The 12,399-nt window shown below is 38.3% G+C and overlaps 1 protein-coding gene across 2 annotated transcripts in view; it reads right to left on the bottom strand.

Annotated features, from left to right (window-relative positions):
- The window catches only part of cylda (cylindromatosis (turban tumor syndrome), a), a 58,288-nt gene extending 46,220 nt beyond the window's left edge, over nt 1-12,068 (bottom strand). For both annotated transcript variants that reach the window (XM_056233843.1, XM_056233844.1), the window contains exon 1: nt 11,702-12,068. The gene's annotated coding sequence lies outside the window, so the exon portion shown is untranslated. The remainder of the gene's footprint in view (nt 1-11,701) is intronic.
- Between the last annotated feature and the right edge of the window lie 331 nt (nt 12,069-12,399).

Here is a 12,399-nt window from a genome sequence, read left to right as displayed (position 1 = left end):
GTTAATTTTTCGTTTTGCAATTACGGGTTAAATAAGGGAAAACGAATGGACACAAAAGTAGGCTACACTGACCGTTTGGAATTAATACGAGACAGAGTTCTTTATTAAATTCATAAAAGAAACAATAATTACAGGAATAGCCCACTGGACTCTAAACCTCAAAGAAATGCCACAATCAAGACCTCGGAGCAGAAATGAGGGAGAACTCCGTGTCTTTCCCTGCCATCAATGCTTGGATAACACACCACGTCTCCTTCCATTAATAATAATAATGTCTAGTGCGGTGGCTAGTGACACAAGGTATAGGCTACATCTTGCTTTTGGAAACATTGGACCCGAAGCCTGTATATGTTAAATGATGCCTCATCCGCATCATTCTTAATTGTTTTGTATTGTTTTTACATTTATATCTGTACTGTGTTGTCTATGGACCTCTGTGTCTTGAATAAAAGTTGATATAGGCTATAACGTTAAACCAACGTCCGTTACCATGATTTTTGGAATGGCTTATGGCGAGAGGAAAAAAAAGACGTTTTAGTCGGATAACATCGGTTAACGCCGTCATTTCGCAATAGTTTTTTATCTACATATAGAAACAAATCGCAAAAGTTTTGCGCAAATCTGTAATGGAAACGCACCAAAAGGCGAGCGAAAGAGAGAGAATGTTGTTGCAGCTGGAGCTAATCGACGCTGAACAACAAATGATTTTATTGCAAATGTTTAATCGCAGAAGAATCAAACGTTCCTCAACTTGATATCGTTAAAACAAACAGTGCAGTGGTCACTTTAAAAATGGCGGTATAGCGGGAGGGGGAAACCGGAAAAGCTTCACTCCCGAAATGATGTATCTGACCAATCACAGCCCTTGTGGTCTGCGTCGCCTCGACGCGTAGTTACAATTTTTTGGAGGTGCACGTCGAGCTACGGCGGAGCACTATAACATAGGGCTTTACAAAACCAATATAGGCTATAGGCCCTCATATTTTACTAACAGGTAAACAACAAGGAAACATGAGTTTGCCATTAAAAATTGTATGCACTTTGTACCAAATAATGCAAGCATTAGACAACAAATCTCGTTAAAAAAAATGACAACAAAAAACTTTTACTATTTACTTTTACTAAACTTTAACTATTAATTCTGAGGCGAATTCAATGGATTTCTTCGGGTCTTTATTTTACTGTCAATGGTTCGGGGCGCTGCTCCATTGATATACATAAGAAAGGCTATGCGCTGCTCTGTCTATTATTGGTCCGGAATAGATTGCTCATTGCTCAGACGCACATAGCAGCTTGTGATATTTGTCTCCGTTTCCTTCCCACAGACACGCGCGCTCTCTATTTTTGTCACACTCACTCATTCCAGATTCATTGACGCGCCCCTTCCACGCTTAACCATGCGTTTAACGTGAGGCAAATTTACTGGTCGCACATGTGCGACTGGATGTAAAATTCAGTCGCACACTCTCAAATTTTAGTCGCAAAATGTGACCATTTGGTCGCAGTCTGGAGCCCTGCAATTAAACAACTAAATCATTCCTGAAAAATAACAATATAAATACAGAACTAAATAGTAAGTGCTGTAAAATAGTATAAACTCCTACATAAAAAAAAAAAAAAAAACTAGGTTCCTAGAAATGCGATCCTGAAACTCCAGCATCTGGTATTGCAGGAATACCCTACTCCTTCAAATAATGATTGTACAGATTACATCGTTATGCCACCAGGTGGCGACAAGTGACTGTAAAAAATGTGCAATTTAATCATTCACTCAAGAGATTCATTCAAAAACGCTGATTCATCCATTAAAGGTGCATTGCGTTAGTCTCTGAGTTTTTGCAGAACTATGCCCCCCTCTGGCGACAAGCGAAACTGCAACCAGAGGTGCACGCTCATGGACCACACGCACGCTTGCATAACCAAATGAGCATCAGCCGCTCAAACCTTTTGTTTAGTCATAATGTCTTCAGAGGTAATAAAGTTATAAATCTGCAAGTCATTTTAAATATATGAAAGGAAAGGCATTTGAGTAAATTACACACTTATGTGTGAGGGGAAAACGAGGGTATCTATCTCCATGTTGAACTATTTTATCTGTTTACTATCCACTTATGATTGTATTATTATGGAAATACGTTAATGAACCGTTTTATCAAGAAAAAAGCCAACTGAGGATCCCGTTTGAGCCCTAGAGCAGACCGGAGATCTCTCCATTTGTTGAAAGCTTTCCCGATTTTGACTCTCGTCTTATTCCGACGCCTGTCTGACTCCAATTTGGCCCTTTTGGTGGCACTAGACAAACGTTTTATTTTCTTTGTCTTACGTGGAGTTTGTGTTGGGGTTCGGAATGAACTACAAGCCGGTCTCTTTGAATCCATCTTCTACTTTTGTCGAAAGTTGACTAAAGTTTTGTCGCTCGAGTTGTCTTCGCTGATACGGAGAATGGCGGCGCCGGCGAATACACAAACCTGCCAGACATAGCCAGGTGAGCGCGCATGACGTCACGCCCAGTCTCAAATTCCGTTCCGAATCCCTCTTATTTATTTTACTGTACAGGATTATAGAGGCAATCGCAGTGATCAGAGAAGGGCTCATTCAGCCCATCAGGCAATTGTTTAAGCATGTATGGGTTAGAAAAACGGGTATTTTTAACATGAAATGTTGCGCAATGCACCTTTAATGCCTGCTACAGACTGTAAAATTTCGCCAATCCTATAAGATCATTACAAATCGCACTATACGACATGCATCCAATAAACTTGGGTACGACATGAATGTAGACTGTATGATGATGACACCTATTGAATCGTAGGCTACGACGCAAAGTTAGTATAGAAGAATAAAATGTCATCAGCATGTGCTACAAGTAGAGCAAGATGAATCGCACTTGTGGCAATTGTGGTTTTTATAGGCTATGCGCTGAAAAATATGGAGAAAGCGAAAAAGAGGAGAATATGGACGCGGTCATGCCAGGCTAGGGAAAAGATGCCAACTTGGCTGGCATGCCAATTGGAGCATGAGGTAAGTAGTTTTAAGTTTTATGTTCCGTTGATCATTACACCATTTCATGTTGCATTTTTATTGGCTAGTCAGTAGACGTACAGTAGGTCATAGGTCGATGACCTACGACCTACTGTAGATGATACTGAGATGATCATGCTAAATTTTCGATACTGTCAGAAAATGATCGCAGGCTATCTTTGGCCGCAAGAGAGTGACAACAGCCGTCTTTGAACCTCTCTCATAGTACGACGTAGGACAACTGTTTAGGAGCCACAACCACAGAAATTGCAACGATAGGTCATCTTTTGTCTGGGACAACCAAAATCACACAATGTGTACGAGACATAATGAAACAGGTGAAGACTTTATGAGTGAGTCATTGAATCATTCATTCAAACCGTTTTCTAAAATAATTCATTCCGATTAATTAAAGATTTTAAATAGACTGCAGCAATTAGCCTAACATTTTGTCAGTAAATTACATGTTATTTTGTTTAGTTGTCTGTTCAGAATCGTGGGAGAATTGTGATCTCTGTTTGAAACAAAAAAAAATCCATTTCAATTTAACCAGAATCACGCAGCTCTTCATAAATATTATTTCTATTCACAAGGCTTTTTGTTGCTCCTTGGAAAACTAACGATAATGATATTTCAACTACCCAGTCAAATCAAATCTGAAATGTGGTTTTCAATTACATGAATTATATATAAGTGAATAATAGTAATATTATAATATACACCTAAATATATATGTGAATCCATATATATATATATATATATCCATGTGAATATATACATATATATACAGTGTTTCCCCTACCATTGTTTTGGGGGGGGCGGGCGGCCGGCCCCCCCAAAACGACACCCCGCCCCACCTAAAATGCTGACGAAATCCAGTCATAAAAACGGAATTTACTGTATAACACGGAATTTGTCATTTTTTTGAAGATTAAATAGAAAGCAGTTCAGTCCACTTGAAATCAAATCGCGATGTAGACTAGTGTGTGTGGATATTAAACCACAAAGACCATTTAAATACGAATCCTGCATGTTCTGTGTGAATGAATGGTGCAGCCGACGCGCAGTTTCATTTACCACACACACACACAGGGAAGCACGTGTGACGCTTGCGTTGTATTTTTGCCTATATGAAGACACAAATGCATGAATTTCCTCTCCAGGCTCTAGATTAGGGCTGGGCAAAAAAATCGATTTTTCGATTAATCGTTTTTCAAAATGTGGTCGATTCAAAATCGATTCTCAACGGCCACGAATCGATTTTTTCCATATTCAGGGCTCGCGGTGCTGCGTCTTCTCACTCTGCACAAGGCAAGCGTCAAGCGCTGCAGGCGTCGATACACACTCGTGTTTAGGAGTCGGGACATGATTCACTTGCACAATCGGGCCAGCATTGCATCGTAACTAACGTTTATCATTTTCACGTCTTTAAGTTTTACCAGTTTAAACATTCAAGCAATTTTAAACTATCCTGTGCTCGCGCACTCGCGCATGTTTTTCACTGCGTGCTCATACAGTAAAGCCTAAATCCGCCTCACAAACAGCTCGCCAGTAACAAAAGTTCTTTTTCGTGGATTATATCGCTTTAACAGTTAAAAACACGCAAAATGATGTCAAAACTCTGGTCTTGGTGAGTAACCTCATAAAGACAGTCGGTTATGTCTTAAATAAGCTTATAAAACGGTTAGTTCCAATCCTTGATTCTGATTGGTCAATAGCTGTGCTTTATTCACGATAAAACACGGCTATGACCGCTTCACCCAACGGTTCTATGTATCACTACACAACACCCCTAGCAACCACTCTTAGCAACTTAAACAGATGTTTCATCTCATTGATATTGTTCATTTAAAGCTAGAGCAGAGCATTGTGAGAGATCGAGTAAGCGAGTGTATGTACCTGCATTTACAGTAGACGTAGCATTTTCCTTCAGGTCAGTCCTATATTCATAATAAAAAAATGCGTTTGAATGTCCGCTGCATATTTTGTCCTTTTAACAGTCATGGGGTTTTCCGTGCATAACGTTAGTCATCTGTCAGTTGCGTCTGTCTTCTCCGTGATCACAAGTTCGAGTCCTTTCAAAAGCCTTCTCTACAGACTCACTCACTCACTCACTCATAAAGACAGTCTTTGCCGCCATCTATTGGCGAAATAATATATGTAACTTCTGTTGCTGTTCACGTTCCGGGACTATTTTTTCCAGCGGAAGGCAGGCTTTTAGTGATTTTACTTCATGAAAGTTGCATACAGGGCCGGATCTAGAGTTCAGAGGGCCCTGGGCACAATGTCTTGTAGGCCCCCTCTTAGGCAGGCCAAATGTATATTTTGCCCAAGGACATTTTAATATGGCATTTACAGTTTTACTGACTTAAAAGGAACTTTGTTGTACTATGCTGGATTAAAGTTCATAAATGGTTGTTCTTTCACATAGGATTTTGTAAAACTATGTTGGGTGGACCTCTGTGCCTCTAGGGGGGTTCGGGGGCATGCTCCCCCGCAAGAAAATTTTGTACATTTTAAGGTTAAATGCATCAATCTGGTGCTCTTTGAGAGATCAAAATTAAGAGCTTCAACCCATGAACTGCTCGTTGAACAAAGAAAAAGCATTGATTTGTACCAGGACAATAAAGAGGGCTCAAACATCTTTTTAGTTATGAGAGTCTCAGTCTACATTACATTATCAATGGTGTTTTAGGATGCCAAACAATTATTATAATACTGTAATAATGATTTATATAATTATTCCTATGACGTAAAATCCGTATAGCCTATAAATGTACTATAAATGAAAATGAATATTTCAAAAGTATATTTTAGTCTACATTACACTATAATACAGGAAAATTAAAATACTTTTGTCCTAATTTCTTCACTTGCAAGAAACCCTTGAGCTTTTATTTAGGAGAAAACACCAGATAACCATGCTGATCGCGTGAGCAAAGAGCGCACTTTTCTTTAAATCACCCAGCACACACAGGATGCCTATTCTTAAAGTCTTGTGCTGTTTTATAAAGGCACAAAGCCATATCATGGTTTCGATTTTATTTCGTTGGCAAAATATAACGCTAGAGACCTTTATGTTAGGTTATACATTTTACATCTCATATGTGTTGGGAAAGGGGAGAAGAGAGAGTTCGGCAAAAGGCGGATTCGAACTCGGGTCGAGCGCATCAAAAGATATTATCAAGCAGTTCGCGCGCTACGACCTACGCCACTGTAGCTATCCCGTGACGGGCGTCTTTTTGCTAAAAAGACAGTCACTTAGTGAAAATATACGCTCCGTTATCTAAAATATTTTTTTCTTCCCCTCGCTTGGGCCACAAGTGCGCATGGCGAACTTGCAATGAATACATTTTATCAGACCGGCCCTCGCGGCCTCGAAACACTACCGGCCCACCGGGGAAACTCCCGACTCTCCCGATTGCCACTCCGCCCCTGGTGCCCAGGGCCCCTTAGATGTCATGGGCCCCTGGGCAAGTGCCCAGTTGCCCTAATGGTTAATCCGGCCCTGGTTGCATAGATACATATTTTTCGGCTTTAATATTTTTATTGTGTGGCAACCGTTTTATAAAAGCAATAAGGTACTCGAGGCAAGTGCTGTATCGTGAATAAGTAACGGCTGAAGGGGTTGCAGGCACTCCGCTTCGCGTCGTGCCTAACAACGCCCTCCAGCCGTTACTTATTCACGATACAGCACAGCCTCTCGTACCTTATTGCTTACATAAAACGCGTGTGACAGACAGTAAACAGTAATGGATCCGTGCACTAGTTCTTACAGTGAACGCAGCCATGTGTGTCTGTCATTAATTTTGTTGGCAAAACAACATAATATAGCATTAATTGTAAGGAATCAGAATTAATAGCCTATGTATTTAATTCAGTCAGGACTAAAAGACTATCCAGTGTTATTTTACATTGGATTACTTTATTCAGTTTCTGTAGTATTTCTGACCTACCCAAAAACTTTTCTTTGTATGTCTCTTTATTTGTGTCTTTAGGCCTATTCTATTGTATTTATTTGTGCTGCTTTTTTCAATTTAATTCAAAGATTGAAATCAAGCTTCCATGTGCTGTATAAACTCTTAACAAAAAAATTACCCCATTGTAAAAACAAACATTTAGGTGAGATCAATGTAATAGAAAATTGTCAAAAAAATTATAACTGATATTTAGACTGAGATTTGTATTACATCTATATTCATTATAGTCGAATCGAGAATCGAAATCGAATCGAGAATCGAATTTGAACATCTGAATCGATACCCAGCCCTACTCTAGATCCACTCCTAAAGTCACTTCGTGATCATTTAACCGCTTCATTTGAGAAAAACTATCATCATGACATAAACACACAGAAACTCAAAAGGTCTTCACGGCAACCCGTCAAAATAAAAGTTCGGTTTAACTTGACAGAAATATATTACTGTTGTACAGTAGAATTTAGATATGTCCCAATGTAATAATACTAACACTAATCCAAATAAATTATCATCAAAATTCAGTTTTTTAAGGAATAATCCATGTTTTAATTTTAACAGTAAAGCTCATTGTGCAGCACGTTATTTGACAAAAAGTTTATTTAATTTCATATGATTAAAATTGATGATAAATGATAAAATTTGTGTTTTATGTCTTCATTTTATTACCAGAAAAAACAGAACACAGAATTAGGGTGAATTTTTTTTTTCATATATTTTTTTTAAATGTTGTATAAGTTCAATGATTCACAATACATTATTTCAATTAATTAGACATGCTTTTTGATTGTTAAAAAATTTACACCACGTATCCGTAACATGCCCGCACCGCCACACTAGCGGTTTCACCACTCCCACCATGATTATTATTATTAGCTGAAAATGATTGTGCTATAAAAATGTGGAATGGGAGGTGTTTTTTTAATCAGAATTTTTTGATGAACTGAAAGATTGAAATAGAGATATGAAATGATAAATCTATTTTTCAATCTATTTTTCAAAAACAGGATATCTTCTAATGGAGGGATAAATATGATTATTTTTCACTAAAATTCTATTAAAAACATTCACTGAAAATTAGAGTTAAAATCACAGTAGAAAAAAAAGCTTTTCAAAAGTTTCAGGAAAGGAAGAACTGAAAATCCTTCTGTAAAAATTCCCCTATGGATATTTCCTGAACAAGATTTTGTAACAAGTCTAACTTAGTGGATCCTTACTGAATGAAAGTATCAGTTTCTTTTAATATAGAATCGTGCTGACCCCAAACATTTGAATGGTGTAAATATAATAATAGGCCTAATTATAAAAAATGCTGAATAATCATCAACATTAAAATTTATTTAGGGAAGTCTACATTTTATTTGATGGGGGCCGGTGAGGGACCTAGATAATGGGTAGGGGGCTCTGGCCCAAAATACGCTGAGAACCACTGATCTAGGCCTCCACGGGTTTAGTCTAGTTAACTTTTTAGGAAGAAATTGTGCTGAAAAATGGCACAACATCTTTTAAATCATATTTTAAATTAGTGGATCTCAACTGGTGGGTCGCAGCCCAAAAATAGGTCACACGTCTGTTTTGACAGGGTTTCGGAGAGCAGGGAAAAATGGCACTATGTGAAATGCAAATAATAAAATGCATCTATGCAACTTGTGCAAAAAGTTATAGTCATATAGTAGAAAGTAATACGTATATTACCTTTTCAAAGGAAGGAGAAAATGCTTCCCATATTTTTGTTCCTGACAAAAAAATGCAGTGCATCGCATCCAAACAAAAGGTATTTTGGTGAAAATGCATCTGTCATTTATAGAAGCTCAAAATGGACCAGTAGACATGCCCTTAACCTCAAAAACCATGACCAAAACATATCAGGGTAAAGAAAATTTGACCAAGACTACATAATATGGGCTCACTTAGAACGAGAATAAACATGAGTTTGTGGTGACCAAAACGTCCGACAGTTGACAGTTTCATGTGATTAATTATCGGCTGTCAAGAGCATAAAACTATCAAAATCAATTTGTATAGGCCTAGAAAATAAAAATATATAAAATCACACTTATTCTGTTTGTGTATTAAAAAAATATTGATTTTCAACTAAATTATATGGTAATAATAACTTTTTTGGTCCTGTGTGTGCAGTACAATTGACTTTGTTTTTGTTTAACCCTTTCATGCAAGAATTATGACAAACTGAGTCAGGATTTCCCCTGTGTTTTTAATGCTCTTATGGGGCATGAAAAACAAGATTTTTTTTTACACATTTTCAAAGAGATTTTTAGATGTCTATTTGGTTGTAACTGAAGAGATACTTTATTAAACATAATACAGTAATAACACAGCAATATTGTGTGTATTTAACAAACCAATTAATAAAATTATATCAAAACATGTGAAAACTATAAAATATATACAAAAAATATAAACGCAAAATATTGCAAATACAATTGAGTTCGTTCCCTTTCGACCAGCAGACAGAGAACAAATTCAACAAGTTGAACTTCTCGTGTCTTTGATATCAGAACATGAGGACGTTATTCCTTCAAAGATCTCTACAACCGGTGAAGGTACAACTCTGTGGAAAGTGGTACCCAACTCAGATTATGTAGATAACGCTGACGCTCCAGCCAGTCTATTTACCGATTTGTCGATTTACCATTATTAGCTAATAATTCTGATGATGTTCAAGATGGACACATTTCTAGCTCTCCTCTCTGAGAAAACCTCAGACTGAAATCTACATTCATCTATTGATGTTTTCCTTTGTGTTTTTCAATCTCATCTGACATGAGCAGTGTCAGGGGTAACGGTAACAGATTACAAGTAACATGCATTGATGCTACAACATTTTTTTTTTCCTGCAAGAGTCTCCTAGGACAGAAGGAATGGATGGACATCCCGACGCAACTTGGCATTTCTGACTGGCTTTCGGCCATCTTGGTTTGGAGAAAAAAATGTGACATACAGTACAACGGCTTGCCATTTGGTGGCAGTGTATAGGATGATGCATATGGGTCCACTGTAGAGGCTGATGTGCAACTATGCCATCAATACCTATTCATATGCAAGAAAATGCTTTTTGAATAGCTGACCTCTATGCATGAAAGGGTTAACAACCATTTTACTTACTTATACTTGTGTTTGAAAAATTCTGCTACTCTGTTGTGTTACCACTTGGCATTCAATTTAAAATGTGGGTCCTTAAAGGGATAGTTCATGTTCATCCCAATTATGTCATCAGACTCATTTCCTCACCATCATTCTTCTATGGAATACAACAGAAAATATTTTGAAAAAGTCTGTCTTTTGTTCATACAATGAAAGATATCGAAAAAAGAAAAAATATTCTACATTTTTTTGAATATCCTCTTTTGTGTACTACAGAAATTTTTGTGTGCTACAGTTTAGAAATGATATGAGGGTGAGTAAATGATGACAGAATCATCATTTATGGGTGAAATTTTCCTTTAGGCAACATCACATGACAACCACTGACTTGGCAAACTGGCATACCTCATCAATGACCACGATATTAGAATAACCAGCCGAACACACTTGCACCAACAGAGACTGTGTGACTGGTTGGTTTTTCCCCCAGCAGCAGGGGAATTCACACAGCGAATTAAATCTCACTCTGAGCTTCCTGTATGCACAATAATAGTGCACACATACCACTACTGCATAATGACTAATAGCAAGAATAAAAGACGAGACAGGCAATGCTCTACTGCATGACCTTTTACTGATATTGCACGTGTCATCTACTTCTGTCTGAAATGTAAGATGTAGCAGCGAAGAAAGATCCTGCAGCTTAGGTGGTTCGGCAGTGATTTGGCCCATCCTAAAAATGACAATACGGTTTTGATTAACGTCTACAGCCGAGCCTATCCATACAGAGATCAGTGTTCTGGTAAATATTAGTGCTCTCTAGGCAAACAAGTCAAAGGGTTCCAATTCTAAGAGGTCGTCAAGCCAGCTTAATTCCATGTGAATGGATCAAGGAGGGCTATAATGCCAAAGCATAGTGTTAGCATTCCCATTCATCTCAATGGTACTTGTTTTGCTGTTGTTGTTTTGTAGCTGTGAGTGTGAAGCATAGCCTATGACATGTAAAACAGGGCAACCCTAAGAAAAAAGTTGAGAACCACAGCTCTAAACAATACTCATGATCACTGTGAGGGACTCTCAAGCTTTGAGCGACAACATTCATGCTGACTGTCTCTCCCTCCACAGGCATTGATATTCAACAGACAGTGATCTATGAAGTTGATGCTTTGTCAACATAGGAAGCATGCAGAGCCAGGAACACCCACCTGTAATGCCAATGTATTAGCAATATGTACCGGCTTTTGTAAGTTCAATCACTGTATCCATGATGTAATACACCCAATGTAAATATCACACCAGCGTTATGTACTTTCTCTAGACTCTGACTGCCGGATGAAAACGATGCAGTAGAGATGGACAGGCCTTACACTAAATGACAATGACCAGGTACAGAAGGCAAACTATCAGCTTCTCTGTTAACGGTTATTCCTACTCATAGAGCTCGGTTTGGAGATAATGTCATCGCTGGATAACCCTGTGTTGTCATGTATAATCAGCAGCTCTGGTTACAGTTACGGATCTAAAGCTAGTCATGTGTCAGAGTCAGTCTGTAGAGGTAAACAGGTGACATCAGCATGAGCGGATCAGACTCCTCTTACCTGACGTTTAAATATCCCGGTATTCACCCGTCCGCCTTCGATGGCATTTGAGATTGTTCCAGTGAAACTCTCGTGGCGCTGTTAGTAATGATGATGATGGTGTTTATTTGACATTGTCGGATGGGCTCAGCTGAAGCCAGCGCTGACTCCACTCCGCAATACTACCGGTTAATGGAGGGACAGTCGCCTCCTCCGTGCACTTTAAACACGCTGGTAATAATCCTGGGTGAAACGATGAGGGAAACTCGAATAAAATCCGGTAATATTGGTATAACCGAGGCCGTTGTTTCATTTGAAATCAGTGTGAGTATTATTTACAGTGTGGTTGTGTGTGTATGTGACGGTTAAACCAAACGTGCTACTTTATTGGAGAGAAACTTGCTCTCTTATTGGACAGTGAGTGACAGCTCAAATCTCATTGGTCATTTCGGTTGTCCTTTACTTAGCCCCGCCTTTTGGGGTTTTCCAGTAGTTTGGCTGAAGAGTTTTTAAGGAACTGGCTGGGTGACAGGTTGTACACTGCAGTTTATTTCCTTTTTGTTCTTCCAAGCATATACATCTGATGCTTACTTTTACAGCATGTTTCACATAGATCCTAGATGAAGCTCTTGTAAACCTTTATCAGTAACAGCTGTTTAATGAATTTTGTGTGAATAAGAATAAACAAATAAATATATGGTTTTCATGAAATATAAGTC

The sequence above is a fragment of the Rhinichthys klamathensis genome, unplaced genomic scaffold (genome assembly GCF_029890125.1).
Source record: "Rhinichthys klamathensis goyatoka isolate OS25496 unplaced genomic scaffold, OSU_Roscu_1.1 h1tg000378l_1, whole genome shotgun sequence".
Taxonomy (NCBI): Eukaryota; Metazoa; Chordata; class Actinopteri; order Cypriniformes; family Leuciscidae; genus Rhinichthys; species Rhinichthys klamathensis.
The sequence above is the reverse complement of the archived record's forward strand: the minus strand, read 5'-3'. Positions and strand labels throughout refer to the sequence as shown.